Below are 27,255 nucleotides of genomic sequence, written 5' to 3'. Positions count from 1 at the left end.
CTTAAATAAGTAAGAAGTAATTGCAAGTGGAACATTCAAATCAGGAAGGACCTATACAGTGAATGGCGGAGCACTGATGAGTTTGTGGAACAGAGGAATGTGGGAAGTGGCCATATAATCAGACAGGATGGTGAAGAAAGCATTTAACATGCTGGCATTCATCACTCAACTCAGGGCACTGAATTTAGGAGAAAGGGCATTATGTTGCAGTTTTATCAGTCGTTGGTGAGGCTGTACTTGGAGTATTGTGTATAGTTTTGGCCACCTTGTTATAGGAAAGCCATTGTTATAGGAAAACTGGAGAGGGCACAGAAGAGATTCATGAGAATTCTGTCTTGACTTGACTGAACTATAGAGAGAGGTTGGCCACACTGGATCTTTATTCCTTGGCGTGTAGGAGAATTTGAGGTGACCTCTCAGAAGTTTATAAAATCTTAACAGGTATGAATAAAGTTAATGGTCGCAGTGTTTTCCCCTGGGCTGTGGAGTCCAAAACTAAAGATACAAGATAAGAGGGGAGAGATTTAAAAAACATCTGAGCGGTATCTTGTTTACATCGAGTGAATGCCTGGAAGTAGTTGAGGCGGTTACACTTGGAGAGTTCATGAGGGGGAGGAGCTTGGATGGTTATGGGCTAAACACAGGTTGGAGGACGCTGTGGTCCAGGTGAATGGAAGGACCTGCTTCCATGCTGTTTTATTCTATGACTCTGTGAACTGGAAAATTAACAGATGAGCTTTGAGAAGAACTTTAATAAACTTAAGCAATTATTAGGAAAGCAAATCTTAGGTTTAGTTTACACATCTGTAGATATTTTTTGTTCAGGGAGTGTGGATTGATATGATGGAGGTGCCATGAAGCTCGGTTTTCGAATACAATAGGTATATTGTGATATGTAGAGGGATGGAGGTTAGAACATGCATACATATTCCTAGTTCAGCTTCACCTTTGTTCTCTGTGAAATTTTTGTGAGAAGGCAAAATATTGAATCAGTTCCAAATAGGTGGGAAGGGAAGAGCCAAAACAATTAATCAGAGGGATTCAAAATCCATGTTTAAGAACATCTGAATTGAATTACTGAGAAATTAAAATTCAGTGGAGTGCACACCCTCACTCTATCGGGGCATAGCCAGGGGCAACATGCAGATTGAGGTTTGAGTGTCCCAGTTGTGCACAAGAGTGTTGCTGGAGTTTAATAATTTAAACTTAATAATAATTTAAGGATATGCAGTCTATAAACTTGAATGTAGGACCCATATAATTGTAGCTTTTATTTGTGTACTTAAATCGTTTTGAAATAAAGGCCAACCTAAATGCCTCCCTAATGTCTTTCCTCAATTCCATGTTAGCTCTCAGTAATTTGTGCTCAAAGACATTCAGGTCTCTTCAACATTAATATTTCTCAATTTCATGTCATTTAAGAGACAGGATTTTCTCTGCAAATGGATAATCTCAGATTGCGACACACTGTACTTCAGCTGCCATTTTGTTTCCAACTCAGTTAGGTTATCAAGCTTCTTTGTATCTTCATCTGTACATACAGTACATTCCCATTTAGTTTTCCGTGATCAGCAAATATTGAAACGTTTTGTTAGATCCCTTAGCTAAGTTGTTAATACAGAATTTTTGATGATGTCATTACCAAATAAAATATTCTTAATAAACATGATTGGGTGGGTGTACAGAGAATATTTCCCGGATCAACATGGAACAAGTTGGTAAAGTAAGTGAGAGGCCACTCATTAGGAAGGAATTTCATCATTGATGGTGTGGTAAATGTTTGTAATTCTTTTTTGTGGAGTGCTGTGGAGATAAGGTCATTGACTGCATTCAAAACAGATGAAACATTTTTGTATACTGAAGGAATTGATAGAGGAATAGGGCAGAAAAATGTTACTGAGGTTAAAGAACAGCCCAAATCTTGCTAATTAGTGAGTAGACTCAACAAACTAATTGGAGAACTCCTGCCCCAGATTTTTCACTTCATGACGCTTCCACACAAGACAATGGTTGACATGTCTCCAAAGGATTGACATCAGGGCACAAACCTGGGGAAAAGAGAGAGACTTTGAGGGCATCTTTGGAAACAAAGTCATTAGTGAAGCCAACAGGTTTGAGGGGTGGGAGTGTTCTAGAGCTTTGGGTCATAACAGCTGTAGGCATTGCCATCAAAGGCTGAGCCATTATAATTAACAAGGAGTGAAGTACTAAAGCTGAGACTGAAGATACATTGGAAGTTTGAATGGTGAGCAGCAATTATGTAGGTAGAACGAACAAGGTGATGGTAGACTCTGAAAACAAAAGCAAGAACTTTGAAGTCATTATTTAACTGATAACCAATATAGTTCAGCAAGAATAAGAATGGTGGATAGGGATGTTGATGGGACTTGGAGAAGTGAATTATGGAGAGAGGCTGCGCAGGCTTGAACTTTGTCCGTGGAGCATAAGGCGATTGTAGAGGTATCCAAAATCATAAAGGAACATACAGAAACATAGAAAACCTACAGCACAGTGCAGGCCATTCGGCCCACAATGCTGTGCTGAACAGGTACCTACGTTAGAATTTACCTAGGGTAACCCATAGCCCGCTGTGTTTCTCAGCTCCACGTACCTATCCAGGAGTCTCTTAAAAGACCCTATCGTATCTGCCTCCACCACTGTTGCCGGCAGCCCATTCCACGCACTCACCACTCTCTGTGTAAGAAACTTACCCCTGACATCTCCTCTGTACCTACTTCCAAGCACCTTAAAACTGTGCCCTCTCGTGTTAGCCATTTCAGCCCTGGGAAAAAGCCTCTGACTATCCACACAATCAATGCCTCTTATCATCTTATACACATCTATCAGGTCACTTCTCATCCTCCGCTGCTTCAAAGACAAAAGGTCGAGTTCACTCAACCTATTCTCATAAGGCATTCTCCCCGATCTAGGCAACATCCTTATAAATCTCTTCTGCACCATTTCTATAGTTTCCACATCCTTCCTGAGGTGAGGTGACCAGAACTGAGCACAGTACTCCAAGTGGGGTCTGACCAGGGTCCTATATAGCTGTAACATTACTATATAGGCGGGAGGAGAGAGAGCAACGCACTGCACATGCTCAGCCCTCCGGTGAAAATGATATCGTATCCATTAAATAGAGGCGGGGGAAAATTCTGATTTGATGGAGACGGACGTGAAAACACATAGGAACATCTGGAGAAATTTCTGAAACGCTCGTTCGCTGCTGTCGTTACTACGCGGTCGGGAATCTTCTGGAGGGAAGGCCTCAAAATCCCTGGCTTTGCCTGCTGTTGGCGACTGAGATTGAGGTCAAATCGTTCGGACAGAGATGGCACTCAGTACTCGGTGTCGGAGAGCTGTTTCGGAGGCTCAAAGTTTTCGGGTGACTCAGAGACGGATTGTGGTCGGGCATGGCAGGGAGAGTTTTTCTTCCTTCTCCCGTCTGCGTGAGATGTGGAACATTTGAGAGAAGTTGAACTTTTTACTGTGCTCATGGACTTCTTCATCAAGTTATGGAATTGTTGCACTGTTGTAACTATATGTTATAATTATGTGGCTTTGTCAGTTTTTTCAGTCTTGGTCTGTCCTGTGTTTTGTGATATCACTCCGGAGGAAATATTGTATCATTTCTTAATGCATGCATTACTAAATGACAATAAAAGAGGACTCCGTGTCCGCATACTCTAAAAAAAAAATTACCTCTAAACTCTTACACTCAATCCCACAGTTGATGAAATCCAATGCACTGTATGTCTTCTTAACCACAGAGTCAACCTGCGCTGCAGCTTTGAGTGTCCTATGGACTTGGACCCCAAAATCCCTGTGATCCTCCACACTACCAAGAGTCTTACCATTAATACTATATTTTGTCATCATATTTGGCCTACCAAAATGAGCCACCTCACACTTATCTGTGTTGAACTCCATCTGCTACTTCTCAGACCAGTTTTATGTCCTATCGATGTCCCACTATAACCTCTGACAGCCCTCCACACTATCCACAACACCCCTAACCTTTGTGTCATCAGCAAATTTACTAACCCATCCCTCCACTTTCTCATCCAGGTCATTTATAAAAAATCACAAAGAGAAGGGGTCCCAGAACAGATCCCTGAGGCACACCGCTGGTCACTGACATCCATGCAGAATATGATCTGTCTACAACCACTCTTTGCCTTCTGTGGGCAAGGCAATTCTGGATCCACAAAGCAAGGTCCGCTTGGATCCCATGCCTCCTTACTTTCTTAATAAGCCTTGCATGGGGTACCTTATCAAATGCCATGCTGACATCCATATACACTACATCTACTGCTCTACCTTCATCAATGTGTTTAGTCACATCCTCAAAAAATTCAATCAGGCTCGTAAGGCGCGAGCTGCCTTTGACAAAGCCATGCTGACTATTCCTATTCATATTATACTTCTCCATATGTTTATAAATCCTGCCTCTCAGAATCTTTTCCATCAACTTACCAACCACTGAAGCAAGACTCACTGGTATAGACTTGGGCTATCTCTACTCCTTTTCTTGAATAAGGGAACAACATCTGCAACCTTCCAATCATCTGGAACCTCTCCTGTCCCCATTGATGATGCAAAGATCATTGCCAGAGGCTCAGCAATCTCCTTCCTCGCCTCCCACAGTAAGCTGGGTTATACCTCGTCTGGTCCCGGAGACTTATCCAACGTGGTGCTTTCCAAAAGCTCTGGCACATCCTCTTTTGTAATGTCTATATGCTCAAGCATTTCCATACTCTATAAATCATCCCTACAATCGCCAAGATCCTTTTCCATAGTGAATACTGAAGCAAAGTATTCATTAAGTACCTCTGCTATCTCCTCCAGTTCCATACACACTTTTCCACTGTCACACTTGATTGGTCCTATTCTCTCACATCTTATCCTCTTGCTCTTCACATACTTGTAAAATGCCTTGGGGTTTTCCTTAATCCTGTCCGCCAAAGCCTCCTCATGGCCTCTTCTGGCTCTCCTAATTTTATTCTTAAACTCCTTCCTGGTAGCCTTATAATCTTCTAGATCTCTATCATTACCAAGTTTTTTGATCCTTTTGTAAGTTTTTTCTTTTCCTCTTGACTAGGTTTTCAATAGCATTTGTACCCCATGGTTTCTGTACGCTACCATCCTTTCCCTGTCTCATTGGAAAGTACTTATGCAGAACGCCACACAAATATCCCCTGAACATTTGCGGCATTTCTGCTGTACATTTCCCTGAGAACATCTGTTCCCAATTTATGCTTACAAGTTCCTGCCTGATAACTTCATATTTCCTCTTACTCCAATTAAATGCTTTCCTAACTTATCTGTTCCTATACCTCTCCAATGCTATGGTAAAAGAGATAGAATTGTGATCACTATCTCCAAAATGCTTTCTTACTGAGAGACCTGACACTTGACCAATTCATTTCCCAATACCAGATCAAGTACAGCCTCTGCTCTTGTAGGGTTATCTACATATTGTGTCAGACGATCTTCCTGAACACACCTAACAAACTCCACCCCATCTAAGCCCTCACTCTAGGGAGATGCCGAACAATATTTGGGAAATTAAAATTTCCCACCACAACAACCCTGTTATTATTACATCTTTGCAGAATCTGTCTCCCTATCTGCTCCTCAATGTTCCTGTTACTATTGAGTGGTCTATAAAAAACACCTAGTAGAGTTATTGACTCCTTTCTCTTTCTAACTTCCACCCACAGAGACTCCATAGACAATCCCTCAATGACTTCTTGCTTTTCTGCAGCCGTGACACTATCTCTGAACAGCAGTGCCACGCCCCCATCTCTTTTGCCTCCCTCCCTGACCTTTCTGAAACATCTAAAGCCTGGCACTCGAAGCAACCATTCCTGCCCCTGAGCCATCCAAGTCTCTGTAATGGCCACAACATCATAACTCCGAGTACTGATCCAGGCTTTAAGCTCATCCACTTTGTTCATGATACTCCTTGCATTAAAATAGACATATCTCAAACCATTGGTCTGAGCATATCTCTTCTCTATCACCTGCCTATCTTCCCTCTCACACTGTCTCCAAGCTTTCTCTACTCGTGAGCCAACTGCCCCTTCCTCCGTCTCTTCAGTTCGGTTCCCACCTGCCAGCAATTCTAGTTTAAACTCTTCCCAATAGCCTTAGCAAACCTCCCCGCCAGGATATTGGTCCCCTCGGGTTCAACTGTAACCCATCCTTTTTGTACAGGTCACACCTGTCCCAAAAGTGGTCCCAATGATCCAGAAATCTGAATCCCTGCCCCCTGCTCCAATCCCTCAGCCACACATTTATCCTCCACCTCACTCTATTCCTATATTCACTGTCATGTGGCACAGGCAGTAAACCTGAGATTACTACCTTTGAGGTCCTGCTTCTCAACAGTCTGTTTTTAGGACCTCCTCCCTTTTCCTACCTATATTGTTGGTACCAATATGTACCACGACTTCCGGCTGTTCACCTTCCCACTTCAGGATATCATGGACATGATCAGAAACATCCCAGGTCTTGGCACCTGGGAGGCAAACTATCATCCGTGTTTCTTTCCTGCATCCACAGAATCACTTGTCTGACCCCCTAACTTTCGAGGCCCCTATTACTGCTGCCTTCTTCCTTTCTCTACCCTTCTGAGCCACAGCGCCAGACTCTGTGCCAGAGGCGCGGTCACTGTTGCTTCCCAGATAGGCTGTTCCCCACCCCCCCAGCGGTACTCAAACAGGAGTACTTATTGTTAAGGGGGACAGCCACAGGGGTTCTCTCTAGTATCTGACTCTTGCCCTTCCCTCTCCTGATATATTAGGACAATATGCACATTGTTTATCCCAGAGTTTTTCATAATCTCTTTCCACAAGAACTAGTGGTCATTGTTGTGACTATGAATGAAACCACCAGAGAGACACTCAAGCTAAACAGTAGCCTGTAACTTCTCTATGGACTTGGAGGCAATTCGATGTGGCAGAACTGAGGTGAGGCAAGGTAGTGGGCCCGTTGCCGAGAGCGAGGAAGACCCGAAGTTTGAACAATTTTCGCACCAGGCCGAATGGGAAAGGTCATGTTCAGGCCGAATCGAGCAAGAGGGGTTCAGACCCCAGAGAGTATTGAAGTGACTGAACCCGATGTTTGGACAACGATTCAGGCATTGGACTAGATTGAAAAGGTCAGGGTGTCAGGGCCCAAAGTGAGAGGTGAGCATTTTCAGCTCGCTTCTCTGCTCCGTGTTGAACTAAGGGTTTGTGGACTTCAGTTCAGAATGCTATTTGTTTGCATTTATTGTTTTCATGATTTGGGTTTGTTTTCTTTGCACTTTGGATGTTTGACAGTCTTCTTTTGTTTCAATGGGTTCTTTTAAGTTTCTTTGTTTCATGGTTATCTGTTAGGATACAAATCTCGAGGTTGTATAATGTACACATACTTTAATATTAAATGTACAAACAGTACTTTGAACTTTGAATATAGAAGTCTTTATTCATCACAACAAGCAGGCATCATTCTGGAGGCACTCTTGGAAAAAGCTCACAAACTCAAAGTACATCACATTTTTTATATCCTTAAGATCAATGGCAACAGGAAGTAATTCAAACATGAGAAAATCTGCAGATGCTGGAAATTCAAGCGACACACACAAAATGCTGGTGGAACGCAGCAGGCCAGGCAGCATCTATAGGAAGAAGTACAGTCAACGTTTTGGGCCGAGACCCTTCGCCAGGACTAACTGTCAGGACTAGCAGTTAGTCCTGACGAAGGGTCTCGGCCTGAAACATCGACTGTGTTTCTTCCTATAGATGCTGTCTGGTCTGCTGCGTTCCACCAGCATTTTGTGTGTGTCGCTTGAAGTAATTCAATACAGCTTGAATAGTTACAAGGAAATTATTTACTTCATTACTTTGAGATGATGAATGATTCCTTTGAATTACATATGTAAGGCACCTCAGAATATTCAAATACTTTGTCTGTGACGCTTCCCTGAATTTACAAAATTATGCAAATTCCTTAAATCTATTGTTGATTCAGTGAAATTAGTACAATATAGTGTGTGGAGCTAGAATGTGGCCAACGGGTGGCCTCTTCAAGTTCATCTCCGAAACAGCTTAAATTCTTCCCTTTTAAAATCTCCCTCTCTCACACACACCCACACGCCTAGCGCGTGGGAGGGAAAAGGTGGGTTTCGGGGTTCTAACGTTCTACTGTCATTCATTCATTGGGGTTCTCTTCTGTTATTGTGAATGTCTGCAGAGAGCAAGAAATTCAGTTTTGTATACTATAGACATTCTCTGATATTTAATGGAATCACTGAGCCAATGAACTATTGAACCCTTGGCTTAACGTATGGCTAAAGCACATGCAATCTCTTAGTCTTTGGAGCAGCCTGTGCTTGTAACTTCAATTTACTGTTTGCAATTTACCAAAAACATGAAATTGCAAGCTTCCTGAACTTATTTACATTTACAATATGAACTGTCCTGGTTCTTGGTTTAATTAATAATATTCACACAACTCCAGAATTTTCTGGTTTAGGATGGTGCTACCGAAGATTTGTGACAGGTTAGTAAGAGATTGACTAAAAACATTATTTATAACATCTTTCATGAAGCAAATTGTGGTGAACTTTTGCTGGAGACAGTGTGGAGGCAGGCAGAGGCGAGGCTGGTCCGGGGGATAAGTTGACATGCTCGGGCAGTCCAAGGTTCAATCTGTTCGTGTTCGAGTCAGAGTCGCAGACAGAGTTGGTGGTATCGCTGCCAGAGATGGAGTGAGTGATTTGGAGAGGAGTCGATGTGGTAGAGTTACGATGCCCGTCTACCTAAGCCGGGTGCGAGATTGGATCACTCCAATTGCTGAGCCAGTTTGGTGAGCTCAAGAAAAGCTTGGTGTGGCCCAGGCATATTGGGGTGTCTGGATTCGAGTCTTAGAATGTGGCACTACCGGGTCAGTACCTGGACAATTTAAACGTTGGCTCAGATAGACTGGAAGTCTGAGTGTTGGGTACTGAGGTGAGGGTCCGGCTGAACTTTGCTTGCTCTCCTGCAAATGTTCAACCTTTTCTGCGTGGTACTGAGGTTGTGAACTGAGCTGGCTGCTGTGCGTTCCTACCCAACTAGTGTGAAAACTGGAGAGCGAGGCTTGGCTTGGGTCTACTCCAGCTGCTCTGGGACTCAGTCTGGATGCTGTTAGCTTGCTTCTATTGTTTGCACAGTGCTTTTTTTCTCTTTCTCTGAACAGTGGTGTTTGGTCTTTTTTTTAATTGGGTTGTTCAAGTTTCTTACTTTGTGATTGCCTATAAAACACACAAATTTCATGGTGTATAATTTATACGTTCTTTGATAATGAATGTTCTCTGAATCTTTGAATCCTGAATACTCTATAACAGGCATAGGCTTAAGACGGAAAAGGCATGTAGACAGATACAAAGGTTTAGCAGGATGTGCACCGGATGCAGACAAATGCACTACATGCTTGGTTGGCATGGACCAATTGGGTCAAAGGGCCTATTTCCTTGCTGTATGATTCTGTGGCTCCACGACTCTAGGAATGTGATTAAGTATCAGCTAGGGCAAGGGAATCTGAGCTAAGGATGACCTCACATTTATAGTTTATTTCAAGGTAGAATGAGAACGCAAGAGATTCAGCGGCTCCAGGAGTCCAGAGCAACACATACGAAACGTTGGAGAAATTAGCAGGTCAAGCAGCATCTATGGAAATTAATACACAGTTGACTTCTCAGGCCTAATGAAGGGTCTCGACCTGAATCATTGACTATTCACTGCCATAGATGCTGTCTGACCCGCGGATTTCCTTCATCGTTTTGTATGAAGGAGAGCTTCATATAAAATGCTAGAATTATGTTGGACTAGTGAAGTCCAGGGTGATAACAAAAACATGGAAAAGCAGCTAAGAGGTTGAGTGAAGGAGGAGCAAGGAGTTGATCAGAGTCAGCTTAGATATGAGGTACAGAATTTATTTAAGTGTCAAAGATTGCAGTTTAGCTCAATTATTTCAATAAGCTAATGTGGTGTCCTGATCAGAAATGGGAAAATGGGAAGGCCATCTTCAAATTGTAAATTTTTTTGTTACTAATGGGTAAGCGGGCATGAATAGACACTAAAATGATTAGCAGTGTGTTTGCAAGTCGGACCACACAGTAGCTGGAGCAGCTAGGGAGCTGTACCTGTGTACGAAAGTCACAAAGCCAACCCTTCAAAATACTTTCATATAAAGAAACAAAGTCAAACCTACAAATAATTTAATACCATTGAAAATAGCTTCAGATATTGCATTATAAACAAAAGCAACATGGCATAGAAAATGCAGTGTGGGCAGGGTGAATTCTACAATACATATGTCCTTGCACTTTGATCTTACTTAAATTTTCCTCAAGTATGTCATGTGAGGGAGAAATTAACAGTCTTGTCATATAAAATGGATTTTCTCTCTGTTTGCTTCCTTGGATAATGCTAAATCAATTTAGTAACAAAAGAAAATCTCTCAGCAGTGATTTGTAAAACTCAAATCTCTTCCAGCTTCTCAGGATTGAGCAATTCTCCTATGTCCACACCCAGCTCTTAGAAAGGAGATCTTTCAATAAGCCTGGGGGAGGGGAATGGTTTTGAGCCATAGATAAAGTTACAAGCTGCTTTAGACAGCCACACCCAAACCAATCTTAGTCAGACTTGATCAGTTGCAAATGAAAGGTATTTGACAGGTATTATTTTGTAGCTCAATGACACATAAATTGTCAAATTCATACTGTGCAATGTTGATTTAAATGAATGAGTATCTGTAAGCAAACCATCAAATAGTGGTAGATTGCATTCTCTGCAGTTTTGAATCAGAACTGACTCACACAGATGAAGCAAGGTTTAATGGTAACTAAGAGCACGTAATATACCAGAATATTCTGCAACACATCTTCAAGGATCTACTAGGAAATTTATGCCAAATAGAACAAATAAACTATTTGTCTGCTGTTGAAAACTTACAGGCACATAAGCTCTGGTATTTTGAATTCAGCAGAAAAGGGGTGTAACTGGCTGTCAGCACTGAGGTAAATCCACATAGATCATGTTCAAGCCATTACAGAAATGGTTTTGTCTGATAACTACATAAAAAACTGGGCAAGAGGTAAGAACTAAATGAGTTTCCAGTTACAGAAATATGTCACAATCCTTCTGAAACTGTACTTCTCTAGAAATGTTTCAATCCAGTTTTATGTAACTGAACTATATAACATTCGAAAAAGAGCCCATGCTCTTTTTCCCATTTAATTCTGACTTATATTGAAAAAATCTATAGACCAATTCTTCCTGTTTGCAGGAAATGTAACAAGATGTTTACTCTTCGCAGTGGTCTCATTTCAATCGCAGAGACATGCTATTACCATAATTGCTCAACTATCTTAGCAAAGAATGATTAAAATACTATTTAGACTAATTGTCAGGGTGGACCAAAATAGCTCATGCCAAATGTCATTTTACCCATTAAATACATTTAACAAACCACAAATGAATAAATAATGATTGGTCTCTTTTATATTGTTTGGTAACATCTCAAGCTTGCAGACTTTTTGATAAATGAATTCCTTACCTCAACAAAGAAACCACAGAGGGATGAGAAAAAAGAAACAAAACAAAGCAAAATATAAGTGCAGTGGATAGAACTGAGTAAAAACTGAAGGAGATGTAAGTGAAATTTATGGAAGGAACGGAGTGGATCTGAGGTTTCAGCATAGAATTGACTAGACTTGGAAACCTATGCTGTTGCTTAATGTGATATTATGCCATTCAGTAGAGTAGATGGTATATCTTCAGTACATCACAACTCCATATATGTGAGAGCAAAAATATGAATTATAAACATGCAGCAAATGGGCAGGAGTAGGCCATTGATCACCTACAGCTTGTACCATCATTCATTAAAGACTGTGGCTGAATACAGAAGATACAGAAATTGTGTGGACTAGGTTAAGGCTGGGGCACTGTGCATTAAACAAAACACTGAAAATGACAGGGAAACACCAGACAGGATTGTGTGAGGAATGTCAAGAAGAGGAGTCAGTAGTTCTGAGTTGCAGGAAGTATGGGATACAGAGAGAGATGATGAGAATTAATCTAAGGGAATTGGGGGTGCAAGAATTCACATTAAAAGGGTTGCTGGGCATGGGTGAGAGAACACAGGTCAGGGTATTTTTAGCTTTCTTAAGGGATACAGGGATTTTTTAATATAGGATATGATGGATAAGCAGGAATAGGATACTAGGATGGCCAAAAATGGTAGGATAAAGTGTAGGTTAGGGTATATGTGTGTGGTGTGTGTGTGTGTGTGTGTGTGTGTGTGTGTGTGTGTGTGTGTGTGTGTGTGTGTGAGAAAGATTGGGTGAAGGGATTTAGAATGTAAGTCTCACTCACAACACGCTGGAGGAACTCAGCAGGTCGGGCGGCATCCGTGGAAACGGTCAGTCAACGTTTTGGGCCGGAACCCTTCGTCAGGACTGTAGGGGGAAGGGGCAGAGGCCCTATAAAGAAGGTGGGGGGGAGGGTGGGAAGGAGAAGGCTGGTAGGTTCCAGGTGAAAAACCAGTAAGGGGAAAGATAAAGGGGTGGGGGAAGGGAGGCAGGGAGGTGATAGGCAGGAAAGATGAAGAAGGAATAGGGGAAATCACAATGGGTAGTAGAAGGAGGCGGAACCATGAGGAAGGTGATAGGAGGCTGGGGGAGGGGCAGAGTGAAATAGGGATAGGGGAAGGGAGGGGGAGGGAATTACCAGAAGTTGGAGAATTCTATGTTCATACCAAGGGGCTGTAGACTACCTAGACGGTATATGAGGTGTTGCTCCTCCAACCTGAGTTTAGCCTCATCATCGCAGTAGAGGAGGCCATGTATGGACATATCTGAATGGGTATGGGAAGCAGAGTTGAAGTGGATGACTACTGGGAGATCCTGTCGTGGCGGATGGAGCGGAGGTGCTCGAAGAAGCGGTCCCCCAATCTGCATCGGGTTTCACCGATGTAGAGGAGGCCGCACCGGGAGCACCGGATGAAATAGATGACCCCAACAGACTCACAAGTGAAGTGTTGCCTCACCTGGAAGGACCGTTTGGGGCCCTGAATGGTGGCTGAATGGTAGAGTGTAAGTCTATTGCTCACTCCGGAGCAGAAGGTGGTGGTATTGCACCACTAAGCTGGGTGCCAACCGCGTAAAACAAGACGGAGAAGAAGAGAGGACTGTGGCTGAAGAATGTTTCAAAGTCACATAACTCATCAAGAAAAAAAATCTTCTGTCTCATCTCAGCCTGATTCTTTATTTTTAAGCAGTAACTGTTGAAGAAAGAGCCACTGCAGATGCTGGAATCTGAAGCAAAAAATAAAGTGCTGGAGGAACTCAGCAGGCCAGGCAGCACCTGTGGAGGCAGATGAATTAATGATATTTTGGGTAGAGACTGTGCATCAGGACTGAGAGTAGAAGGGATATCACTACAATCAAGAGGTGAGGGGGAGGGCTCAGAAACATTTGAAGCAGTATCCTCTCCATATCCACTTTGTCAGCTATTAGTGTTTCAATCAAAATAGATATATTTGTGCCTGGAGTTCAGGGTCCCATCATTGGCTAGTCTGGGGGTCGATGCCAAAGATCAGGGCCTGAAGTTCGATTGGTAGTCTGAAAGTTGAAACCCGATGGCTGAGGCATGGAGACAAGGAGTTGGAAGACTGTCCACATGTGTGCAAGGACTGGAGGAAAGAAATGGGGTTGTTTTGTTGCTTGTTGTGTTCTGATATTTTAGATTTGGTATTGTTCTGCCAGGTATCCTGGGCATCCTATGTTGGCGCCAGATTATGCGGCAACACTTGCATAGGCAGCTCCCGGCACATTGATAGGTGTGTTGGTTGTTAATGCAAATGATGAATTTCGCTGTCAGTTTCAATGTACGTGCAGTAAATAAATCTGAATCCAAATCTAGGTCACTTCTGATTCTTCTAAACTTCAATGGATTCAAGTCTAGCCTTTCAATACTTCCTCACAGTATGACCTGCCCATTTCAAGCATCAGTTTAGCCAATCTGCTCTGAAATGGTTCCAACACATTAATATCCTAATTTGAATTAAAATATCAAAACTGTGCATGCTATTCTAGTTGCTGTCTCGCCAATGGCTTTTATAAGTGAAGCATAACCATCCTTCCTTAGTATTCAAACCCCCGGCAAGGTTTCCATAATTAGTAGACACTGGAAGCAAACTGCTGCGCACAGAAGAAAAACCATTATGATTTGCTCAGTTTAATTTGGTTTGGTTTGGCTGATTTGTCTGTCATTATTTGCACCACTTTAAAAGGCAAGTGTTTTCTATTTGATGACTTATCTCTTCAAAGTGATAGTTTAAATCCATGGAATGGCATGGTTGCACAGCGGTGAATGTGACAGAATTACGGTGCCAGCTACCTGGATGGAACTCCTGCTGCTGTCTGTCAGGAGTTTGTATGCTCTCCCCGTGACTGTGTGGGTTTCCTTTGAGTGCTCTGATTTCCTTCTACGTTTCAAAGATGTATGGGCTTGTAGGTTCATTAGTCATATGGGTGCAATTGTGTCGTGTGCGCTCATTGGGCTGGAAGTGCCTGTTACTGTGCGGGATCTCTAAATAAATAATTAATAGAAAAGAATCAGTATAACATCCATTGCTATTTTGCACTCTGCAAAATCCATATGCACTTACATTTTCTCATTCAAGGGGTAGCTCCTGGTCAAATTATAGAAGCCATACCAGTCAGCAGATGGTAAAGTGAAAACAACAGCTATGTTGGAAAATAATAAAAATAGAAAGTGTTGGAAATAACCAGAAAACCAGGCAGTATCTGTGAAAAGGAAAAAAAAACAGAGTTAATATTTCAAGCTGAAAAGCCTTTGCCAGAAATTTTGACCTGAGACATGATTTCTCTTTCCTCAGAATTGCCCTGACTTGTTTCTTTGCAGCATTTTCTCTTTTACTTCACATTTCCATCACATCTGCTTGTTTGTTTTCAAAAATTTAACTACATATAAAGTAACAAGTGGTGACTTGTAAATTCAGAAAAAGGAGATATTATCTGCTAAAAATCACTTCCACTTTGGATTTAATGTGTATCCCTTTGTGTGCCATTTTTTCCCTGAACAGCTTTTTTTTAATATGACATCAAACAATTATTTGTTTTCACATTTTAATAAGACTGTTAGAAGAATTAACTCCATTTTAACAATCCAACGGCATACTGCAATCTTTAACCGATCCTGATGCTATTTTAGTTAGCCAGTAAATCTGATCCTGATTTTCAATTTCCAATAAGGAAGGCCTGTGCAGTATCAACTTATTTTCTATTTTCTCATTGCAGTCGTGTTTGTTTAAAGTTGTGATGTGAAAGAAATATTTCAAAACATGTCCAGCAGTCTGACTAGGAACTAAAGAGATAGAGGAATACTGCTGAAGTTCACAACAGAAAGTAAGCAATTGAACTTGTGGTTAGAATGGGGAATTCATTGCTTAGCTGAGCCCATTAATATGTAAAACACTTTTGATAAATTTAAAAGAATATTATAGAAGAAGCCATGTGGGATTCTTAGATTATTGAGATTCACAAAGCTGGTGCATGTCCCTACACAAGTTATTCAGAGCAGTTCAATCAATACTTTGCCCCAGAGTTATCATCTACCTTGTTCTTCCTTCAGAGTTATATAATTTGTAAGCTACTGTGCCATGCCAATAGCTTTTGGGACTGCCTGGTGAAGGAAGCCATTGAAATAAAACTAGAGAAAAAGAATTTTAACAAAGATGAAGGTCTCGCTCTAAGTAAGAATTGGAATTTGATTTTAAACAAGGTGGGACAGCAGAAACTTAATTGTTTGGGGACTAACCCATCAGGAGGGACGGATGACGGGAGCACCATCTGTTCCCAACCTCTATTTTCTCAATCATTTTGATGTTTTATGAAGCTTCCATAACTTTTTCTTTCTTGTGTTCCTTTAATAAATGAGACTGCAATTACCCGATTCCATATCTTTCCCATCCACACGGTCAGACAATCTCTACACTCACACACTCTCTCAGACAGTGTCTGGAATCCCCCGAAGATTAATCTTTGGCCCATTTCCATTAATCTGGGTCGCAATAACTTCTTTCAAAGACTATATGTACACTGTGGGTACATATTTTATATCATCTCCCTCGGCTCCTCCACTGTCACAGTCAAAGGATATCTGCTTTACCTTCATTTTAGAATTAACCATTAATACCTCAGAGTTAAGTATTAGCAAGGTTGAGCCATAGTCTTGTCCCACCTCCTTTCCCCTCTCCCATACATTGTTCATTTGTTCCATGGACCTGTAGAGTCAAGCAATACTGAAACAGGTCCTTTAGCCCGTCGTCTATGCTGACCGTTAAGTAAAATATCTATCTAAACTAACCCTTCCCAATGTAAAATCTAAATCTAAATCAGGAGTTCACAGCCTATTGCCCTATTTCAGAATCAGAACCTGAATTTGACATGTTATCACTGACTTGAATGATGCGAAATCTGCTGTTTTGTTGTGGCAATGTGGTTAAAAGACAAAGTTACTGAAAATTACAAAATAATAAGTAGTGCAAAAACAAAGCGCAATGAGATAGTGTCTGTGGGCCCCCAGATGGCAGAGGGGAAGAAGCTGTCCCTGAATCATTGAGTGTGGATTCTCAGGCTCCCTGATGGCAGTATTGTGAAGAGGGGCCAGGTCACTTCTGCAGCGATACACTCTGGGCCTGTACCCCGCCTCTCAGCCCGAGACCTTTACTCAACCTTTCCAAATTGGCTCAACACTTAGATCAATCCAACCTTGCTCTCTGGTTTAGGTGGACAGGCTCTGAATCTCCTCTGCACTGACGCCTCTCAGATTTGTTTGCTTCAGCTCCCTCTTTGACTCTGTCTCCATCTCAATCAGGCCTTGACCCTGCTCTGACCACTCCTCCTTGAGCATGCCGTGCTCCGACTTTGCATCACACCCGTATAGCTTAATCCTTGAGTCAGCCTTGACTTTGCACTCCTCTTCACTGCTTGCCGGGCTAGTTTACCACAATTTTCCACAGAAAAAGTGTTATTAATAAAGTATATAGTCGTACTTCTTGCCTTATGAACCATCAGTAAGCTGTCGTCCAACTTCAGTAGCACCATCTTAAACCACGCCATGCTGTGTGATGATCTGAGATTAAGGGTATGGACACACTCCGGCTGCTCCAGGTCCGGGTTTAAGGACTCAATTTGCTTCTGAATGATGTTGTTTGCTTTTATTGTTTGCATGATTTTTTCTCTCTCTGTGCACATTGGATGTTGGTCTTTTTTTCTTAATTGGATTCTTTGGGTTTTTTGCTTTGTGGCTGCCTGTAAGTAGGTGAATCTCAAGATGGTCAAATTTATATATACTTTGGTAATAAAGTACTTTTAACTTTTTGAACTTTGTCCTGGGTGGTGAAGATCCTTAGTGATGGATATTGCCTTCTTGAGGCAGCACCTCTTGTAGATATCCTCAATGGTGGAACTTGATCAAAGCTTCTGACCTTTCATTTATTTAACCAACACACTCAAAATGCTGGAGGACCTTAGCAGGCCAGGCAGCACCTGTGGAAAAGAGTACGGTTGATGTTTCATGCCAAGGCCCTTCAGCAAGACTTCAGTCCATTGATGCTGCCTGGCCTGCTGAGTTCCTCCAGCATTTTGTGTGTGTGGCTTGGATTTCCAGCATCTGCAGATTTTCTCCTGTTTGTGACCTTTCATTTATTGCATATTCGATACTTCCATCATCTTTCAGCAGCATGGCTCACTGCCAGACTTGCTTCAGCCAAACTGCTGCTGAAGGGCACATCTATCCATACTTGGCATTTGATCATTTTCCTTTTATTCCTTGCCATATTTTTATTTTCTATCTCATCCTTCCCACCTGATGCATAAATTAGATCTTACCTAAAACCTCACTGCTTGTCCTTATTGGCTTAGTTTCACAAAACTCCTCAAATTTCTATTTGTCTTCCTTGTGTGAAATATTGCTCAGACTGAGACTTTCTATCGTTATGGTCATGTGCAACATTGTCATCATTCAGTCATGGCTTCTTGTAGCTCACAGTTTGATATCATGATACAGGCTTTGATTTCTGTGTCTCCCCCCCCCCCACCCTGTTATTCTTTACATGGTGCCAACTCTTCTTCTTTCATTAACACTCTAATAAATGCTGAAGTTTGACAATTTCAAAGTTCAAAGTAAATTTATTATCAAAGATCTCACGTACCCTGTTCATGGACTGTTTGTCCCAATCCCATCGGGGAGGAGTCTATGTAGCATTCATGCCAGGACCACCAGACTCAAAACCAGTTAATTTCCCAAGCAATAAGTCAGATCAAAACCTTCACCCACTAATCCAGCCCTTCAGTCCCTTTATGTACAGACACTCCTGTGCCTACTGTTACTTTATGAGCATACTATCAACCTATGTATCCAAGCTATCTTATGTACTTATAGTTATTGTGTTTTTTTATTACTATTACTGTGTTCTTTACCTTTTGTGGGTTTTTTTTTGTGCTGCTTCGGATCTGGAGTAACAATTATGTTGTTCTCCTTTACACTTGTGTACAGGAAATGACATTAACCAATCTTGAATCTTGAATCTTGAAAATTTGTTTTAAAACGCTTCCAACTCAATGAAATTGGCTTAAATGTGGGAGGACTGAATGGCACAGTATACTTAATTGAATTGTGGTTTGGATCTTGAGAACTCAAAATCATCTCCTGCTCAAGACAGATGGAATTAATGCTTCCTCTATTATACTATTAGTGGTTAAATCATTTTCAACAAAATTAATATGGATCAATCATTTTCAATATTATTAAACCATTTTCAATAAAATCAATCTAGCTATCGGTAAAGTAAATGCATTTCATGCAATAATCTGGTTGGATATTCCGGAGAGAAAGAAAGGGTAATGGGAATGCAAAAGGAGTTGGCAGGTTTTTTAGTGCAAGTTTGATGAATATCGTTAGAATTATGTAGGCTCGACATTGTGCCTGGCTTTAAATTCCTGTAAGGTTATGCAATGCTGCTGATTTATTTGAAATGAACTGCACTTTACTTGAGGGAGGAAATTGGAACATAGGACATAGAAGAGTACAGTGCAGGAACAAGTCCTTCAGCCCGCAATGGTGTGTTAAACTAATTACATTAGCAATCAAATGACCAACTAAACCTATCATTTCTGCCTACGCAGTGTCCTATCCTTCCATTTCCTGCACATTTATGGGTCCATCTCATAGCCCTTGAACACCTGTTATATCTGCTGCCACCACCAGCTCAGACAAAGCATTCCAGGCACCCACCACTCCCTGTGTTTTAAAAAAGCACTTGCCCAGCACATCCTCTTTGAACATACCCCTCTCACCTTAAATGCATGTCTTTAGTATGAGACGTTTCAATTCTGGGGAAAAGATACCATCTGTCCACTCTATCTACAAGTACCTGGGAGTGCGCTTGTGGACTTGAGTGGAACACCAATACAGAGACTGTGTACAAGAAAGGCCAGGGTTGCCTCTACTTCCTGAGGAGACTGAGGTCCTTTGGAGTATGCAGGCCTCTCCTTCACATGTTCTACCAGTCTGTTGTCACCAGTACAATTTTCTATGTGGTGGTGTGCTGGGGCAATGGCATTCTCACAGGTGATGCCAACAGGCTCAGTAAACTGATTAGAAAGGCTGGCTCTGTTACAGGATTCAAACTGGAAAAACTGGAAGCTGTGGTAGATCAAAGGACCCTACAGAAAATTCTGGCAATTCTGGACAATGTTTCTCACCCTTTTCATGCCACCTTGGCTGAACAGAGGAACACTTTGAGTCATAGACTAAGACAACTGCGCTGCTCCAAAAAGTGCTGTAAGACCATAAGACATAGCAGCAGAATTAGGCCTTTCAGCCCATTGAGTCTGCTCCGCCATTCCATCATGACAGATTCCAGATCTCCCTCAACACCATACACCTGCCTTCTCTCCATATCCTTTGATACCCTGACCAATCAGGAAACTATCAACTTCCGCTTTAAATATGCCCACAGACTTGGCCTCCACCTCAGTTTGTGGCAGAGTATTCCACAGATTCACTAATCTCTGGCTAAAAAAATTCCTCCTTACCTCAGTTCTAAAAGATCACCCCTCAATTTTGAGACTGTGTTCTTTGGTTCTGGATACCCCCACCACAGGATACATCCTCTCCACATCCACCTTATCTAGTCCTTTCAACATTCAGTAGGTTTCAATGAGATTCCCCCACATTCATCTAAATTCCAGTGAGTCCAGGCCCAAAGTCGCCAAATGCTCCTCATATGTTAATCCTTCATTCCTAGAATCATACTCAAAGGTTACAGAGGTACATTTGATGACGGAGAAATGTATACAATATACATCCTGAAATGATTTTCCTTTGCAACCATCCACAAAAACAGAGAATGAATGACGGTTAGATGTTAAAACCCCAAAGCCCCCCCCAGTTGCCCTCCCTCCTGCACGTAATGCAGCATCAAGCAACGATCCCCCCCTCCCCCCACCGGCAAAAAAAAAACATCGGCAGCCGCCACCGGGCACGTAAGCGTGAGCAATGTGGCAGCAAAGACACAGACTTGCAGTAACCCAAAGACTACTAGTTCACCCAGTACTGGACATACCACAGGCTCTCTCTCTCTCTCCCTAATAAGGGAGAAAGAGTTGTCATCATTTCATAGCGAGAGGGCAGACATAACAAACAACTCGCTGGTTTACGATGTTAAAAAGTCCATTGCGTTGCTTTTTCTGAGCTCTGTGCCCAAAGATCTCGGGTCTCTGGGCACACAGCCTTAGATCTTCCATCTCCCACGACACACTGGTCTTCTGCCTGAACACCAACCACCAATCCCTCTGACTCAGGAGCCACAAAATCTCGGTCCTCCAAAGGTGAGTGAAGCTCTTAGGCCAAATCTTTGGTGTGTGGAATAACCACTATTCGTGAAACCCTGAGAGCTGGTCCCATTCCTGAAAAGAACCATAGTCAGCGTGTAACTCCAGGTCAGCGTCTTCAAAAAACCCTGAAAGGGAAAAATAGAGATATTAAAGATGGAAATAGAGCTGTTTCTGAAGATGCAAGTAAAGGAGCCACCATAAGGCGCCATTAATCCTTCTAAACTCCTCCTCCTTGTGAACCTCCACTGGACTCTCCCCGACGACATCACATCCCTTCTGAGATATGGGCCCAAACTGTTGACAATATTCTAAGTGCAGCCTGACTAGTGTCTTATAAAGCCTCAGCATTATCTCCTTGCTTTTATATTCTACTCCCCTTGTAATAAATGCCAACATTGCATTTGCCTTTTTTACCATAGTTTCAACTTGTAAATTAACCTTCTGGGATTCTTGCCCGAGGATTCCCAAGTCCCTCTGCATCTCAGATGTTTGAACCCTCTCCCCATTTAGATTGTAGTCCGCAGTATTGTGCCTTTTACCAAAATGCATTATCATACATTTCCCAACACTGTATTCCATCTGCCACTTTTTTGCCCATTTTTCCAACTTGTCTAAGTCCTAATGCAATCGCATTGCTTCCTCAGCCCTATCTTTGTATTATCCGCAAACTCTGTCACAAAGCCATCAATTCCATTATCTAAATCATTGACAAACAATGTGAAAGGTAATGGTCCCAATACAGACCACTGAGGAACACAACTAGTCACCAGCAAACAACCAGAAAAAACCCCTTTTATTCCCACTCACTGCGTCCTGCCTGTCAGCCAATCCTCTATCTGTGTCAGTATCTTTCCTGTAACACCATTCGCTTTCTTTTGCCTTCCTTCCTTCTTAAAGAGTGGAGTGACATTTGCAATTTTCCGGTCCTCTGGGACCATGCCAGAATCAAGTGATTCTTGAGAAATCATGACTAATGCATCCATTATCTCTTCAGCAACTTCTCTCAGGACACTGGTATGTAGTCCATCTGGTCCAGGTGACTTATCCAGCTTAAGACCTTTCAGATTGCCTTGCACTTTTTCCTTTGTATTAGCAATGGCACTCACTCCTGCTCCCTGACACTCACAGACCTCTGGCACACTTCTAGTGTCTTCCACGGTGAAGACAGATGCAAGACTGAAGACTGATTTGATGGAGACAGCCGTGAGAAGCACGAAGGAACATCTGGAGAAACTTCTGAAATGCCCGCTTTGCTGCCACTGCTACTGTGCGATTGAGAATCTCTGGCGGGGAAGACCCCAGATCCTCGGCTTTGCCTATTGCCTGTTGCTGGGGCTGGAGTCGAAGCGCTCGGCAGAGATGGTGCTCGGTGCTCGGTGTCGGAGGGCTGGTCGGAAGCTCGAAGTTTTCAGACGGACTCAAGAGTCGGCTGTGTTCGGGTGCTTCCAGGGTGCTGCATTGGCAAGTTTGCGGCGCTGGAAGCTCATGGCAGGAAGAGAATTTCTCTTCCTTCTACTGTCTGTGTGAGATGATGGGACTTTCGAGAGACTTTGAGACTTTTTTTTAACCGTGCCCATGGTCTGTTCTTTATCAAATTATGGTATTGCTTTGCACTGTTGTAACTATGTGTTATAATTATGTGGTTTTTGTCAGTTTTTCAGTCTTGGTTTGTCTTGTGTTTCTGTGATATCATTCTGGAGGAACATTGTCTCATTTCTTAATACATGCATTACTAAATGACAATAAAAGAGGATTACGTGTCCTCATAATCTAAAAAAAAGTACCCATTGAGTTCATCTGCCATTTCTTTGTCCCCCATTAATACCTCACCAGCTTCATTTTCCAGTGGTCCAATATCAACGTTCACCCCTCTTTTACTCTTTGTATAACTGAGAAACTTTTAGTATCCTGCTTTATATTATTGGCTAGTCTGCCTTCATATTTCAGCTTTTCCCTTCTTATAGCTTTTCAGTTGCCTTTTGTTGGATTTTTAAACCTTCCCAATCATCCATCCCACTCACTTTTGGCACCTTATATGCTCTTTCCTTGGCTTTTATACAGTCTTTAACTTCCCTTATCAACCACAGTTGTCTACCCCTGCCATTTGAGAATATCTTCTTCTGTGTGACATACCTATCCTGCGCCTTGCGAACTATTCTCAGAAACTTCAGTTTCCTCTGCCAGTATCCTTTTCCAATACACCTAGGCAAGCTCCTTCTTCATGCCTCTGTAATTCTCTTTATTCCATTGAGACACTAAGACATGTACGTTATTTAATGCACTCTCAATTTGCAGTTTAAAGCTAATCATATTATGCAGTTTAAAGCTAATCATATTATGATCACTGTCTCCTTTACATTAAGTTCCCTATTAAGATTTGGGTTATTACATAACACCCAATCTAAGATAGACTTTCCCCTAGTAGGCTCAAGCAAAGTTCCTCTAAAAAGCCATCTCACAGGCATTCAAAAAATCCCCTCTCTTGCAATCCTATACCAACGTGATTTTCCCACTTCCCTTACATCTTGAAGTCCCCCATTACAATTGTGACATTACCCTTATTACATGCCTTTTCCAGCTCCCTTTGCAATCTCAACCCCACATCTTGGTTACTATTTGGAAACCTATATATGATTCCCATAATGTTTTTATTCACCCTTGCAGTTTGTTAACTCCACCCACAAAGATTCAACATTCTCTGACCCTATGTCACCTCTTTCTAAATATGTAATTCCATCGCTTACCAAGAGAGCCACACCACCGCCTCTGCCTTCTTGCCTGTCCTTTTGATACTAAATATATCCTTTCATGTTAAGCTCCCAACTATGGCCTTCTTCCAGCCATGACAAGTGATGCCCACAACGTCATAACGACCAATCCCTAATTGTGCCATGAGTCTGTCCACCTTATTCCGAATGCCACGCGTAATTAAATACAGCATTTTCTGTTTTGCATTTTTCGCCCTTTTGGATTTTGCTTCTGAGGCACAATTTAACTCTTTGCTCTGTCTGCATTTGTAGGTAATCATTGACTTGTCCTTCCTAACATTCACGTTAAACCCATTATCTACTTGTAAGTCTGCTGGCTCATCCTCAGCTCGATCATAGTAGTTCCCATCCCCCTGCCATATTAGTTTAAACCATTCCCAATAGCTCCCGTAAACCTGCCCATTAGAATATTCATCCCCTTGGATTCAAGTGCAACCCATCCCTTTTGTGCAAGTCCCACCTGCCCCAGAAGAGGTCCCAATTATCCAGAAATATGAATCCCTGTCCCTGCTCCAATTCTTCAGCCACACATTTATCTGCCACTTCATTCTATTCTTATCCTGACTGTCACATGGCATGGGCCGCAGTCATGAGATTATTGCACTTGAGGTCCTGCTTCATAGTTTCCTTCCTGTTTTCTGCTTTCAGGACCTCCTCCTTTTCTCTACCTAAGTCATTGGTACCAATATGTACCACAACTTCTGCCTGATCACCCTCCTTTTTCAGGATATCGTGGACGCATTCAGAAACATTGTGGACCTTGGCACCTAGGAGGTAAACTACTATGTGTTTCTTTTTCACGTCCACAGAACCGCCTATTTGTCCCCCTAATTATAGAGTCCCCTATTTTTACTGCCATCCTCTTCAGTTCCCTACCCTTATGAGCCACAGAGCCAAACTTAGTGTCAGAGGTACGGCTGCTGTTGCTTCCCTCAGGCAGGTCGAGTTAACCAACAGTACTCAAAGTAGAGTACTTATTGTTGAGGGGGAAGGGCACAGGGGTGTTCTCCACTATCTGACATTCTCCATTTCCTCTTCTGACAGTCACCCATTCATCTGTCTCCTGTAGCCTTATGAGATCATTCTTACCCTCATCCATTCGGCTCTATAATGAGTCAACCCATAGCCAGGGAAGTGATGACACCCTCCTCTTAGGCTGTTTGAGGTAACTTATTTTTTATTCTTTCTTACTTCTCTTCTAATATCTGTATGTTTGCACATCTGTGCATTTGTAACACCATAATTTCCTTTGGGATCAATAAGGTATCTATCTATTCATCTTATAAAACTTCAGCGGTTCTCTCCTCAGTTTCCTTTGCTCCTGAAAAAATAATCCAAGTTGATCCAACTTCTCCTTATAACACATGTCCTCTAATCCAGGCAACATCTTGGTAAACCTCTTCTGTACCCTTTCTAAAGCATCCAGACCCTTCCTAAAATGGAAAGATTCGAAATGAAAGTGATATTCCAGATGTGACCTAAATAGAGTTTTATGAAGCTGCAACATAGCTTACTGACTCTTGATTAATAAAGGAAAGCATACCATATGCATTCTTTACCACACTATAAACCGGAGTAGTCACTTTCCAGGAGGTACTGACCTGGAACCCAAGATCCCTCTGCTCATCAACACTATTAAAGATATTGTCATTAACAGTGAACGTCTCTTTACATTGATCTCCCAAATTCAAACACTTCATATTCAGCCAGATTAAACTCTATCTGCTATTTCTCTGCCCAGATCTGCATCTGATCTATATCCCATTGTATCATTTGCTAGTCTTCTACACTATCCACAACACTACCAATCTTCATTTCACTTGCAAATTTACTAACTCACCCATCTAGATTTTCATCCAGGTAAATTATTTCAGTCAGAAACAGCAGAAGTCCCAGTACCAACATCTGTAGAGCAACTCTAGTCAAAGACCTCCAGCCTGAATAAATTCCATTAGTCACTACCTTCTGTCTTCTATGTGTAAGGGGTTTCTTGTTTTATTTTACTGCTAATGTGAATAAAATGGCTTCTTTATAATGTTAAAATAAAATGGCTTCTCTGTACTGTTAACTGCTGAGACAGTGGTTCTCTATAGCAGCTTGTTCTGGGTTATATTTACTGTTAACAAGAATTGTATTCATTTGCTAACCAATTGGGATAGATGTTATTCTTTCTTGTGTGTCTGTAAACTATTGTTTTTGCGGGCTTTGGGAGAAGGCGCGATGGGGACAGAGAGAGGAGACGCGATGCTGTAAGCTGGGCAACGGAACGGACCCTAAGCGGGAGTCCGAGGCCCAGGTTCTTTGGCGAGGAAAGGAGATGAGGACAGACTCTTGTGGAGTGACTGGTCGACCACTGTGGTTGGTCCCAGGCGGCGCGTCGAGGAGGTCGGAGGGGATCGAATGGTGGAAAGAAGACTCTGTTAATTGAGCTCCAACGGTTGTGCACGAAGTGGCTGAACTTTGGTATGTTTGGCGCCTTTTACTTTCCTTTTATATTGTATCTCTATTAATTACATAGTTCCAGTAAGATCTATAAATGTAATTATCTAATCGCATATGGGGTACTGTCTGTTATTTGTCGTGGTGGAATAGTCATAGTCATATTTTATTGATCCCGGTGGAAATTGGTTTTCGTTACAGTTGCACCATAAATAATAAATAGTAATAGAGATAGTAATAGTAATACTACTATTAGTAAATAGTAAATAGTAATAGTCATGGAAATAATAAATAGTAATTGGATAGTAATAGAAAAATAGTAATAAATAGTTAAATAGTAATATGTAAATTATGCCAGTAAATTATGAAATAAGTCCAGGACCAGCCTATCAGCTGAGTCAATACATCACACAACATCTACACAAACTTGATTACAGAGTTTGGCAGGGCCGAAGACTGCTCCCTCTAGACGTTAGCGAGCTGAGCGAACCTGAGGCTTACCAGGGGGCTACATATGGACAGGTGAATTCTGAATCCAAATGGCCAACTCACAGTGGATTCCATGCACCTTCATCTTCTGGATGAACCTCCAATGATAAACCTTATCAAATGCCTCACTAAAACCCAAGAAGATAACATCTATAGCTCTAGCTTCATCAACCACCTTTGCACCTCTTTGAAAAACTCAGTCAAGTTAGTAAAACACAACTTGTCCCACACAAAACGATGTTGACTGCCCCTAATTAGGCCATTGTTTTCTAAATACTCATAAATCCTATCAATAAGAATCTTCTCCAGTAACTTCACTAGCACTGACATGAGACTTGCCAGTCTATAGTTTCCAGTCCTCACCTGTGGCTAGAGAGGGCACAAAGATATTGGTGAAGGTCCTAGCCATCTCTTCTCTTTCTTTTCTAATATCCTGAGGTATATCCCATTAAGCCCTGGGGACTTATCCACCTTAATGCTCATTAAGAGACCTAACACTACATTCTTCTTTATTTTGAAATACCCGAGCAAACTAGCATGCTCCAAATTGATCTCCCTATCCTCCTGATCCTTCTGTTTGGTCAATTACTGATGTAA

The 27,255-nt window shown here is 41.9% G+C and overlaps 1 long non-coding RNA gene across 2 annotated transcripts in view; it reads left to right on the top strand.

Annotated features, from left to right (window-relative positions):
• The window catches only part of LOC134350469 (uncharacterized), a 168,782-nt gene that overhangs the window by 90,118 nt on the left and 51,409 nt on the right, over positions 1 to 27,255 (top strand). The window contains exon 2 of one of the 2 annotated variants that reach the window (XR_010018898.1): positions 22,091 to 26,193. This is a non-coding gene — a long non-coding RNA (uncharacterized LOC134350469). The remainder of the gene's footprint in view (positions 1 to 22,090; positions 26,194 to 27,255) is intronic. The other variant, XR_010018899.1, reaches the window with a different exon arrangement.

The sequence above is a fragment of the Mobula hypostoma genome, chromosome 8, assembly GCF_963921235.1.
Source record: "Mobula hypostoma chromosome 8, sMobHyp1.1, whole genome shotgun sequence".
NCBI lineage: Eukaryota > Metazoa > Chordata > Chondrichthyes > Myliobatiformes > Myliobatidae > Mobula > Mobula hypostoma.
The sequence above is the reverse complement of the archived record's forward strand: the minus strand, read 5'-3'. Positions and strand labels throughout refer to the sequence as shown.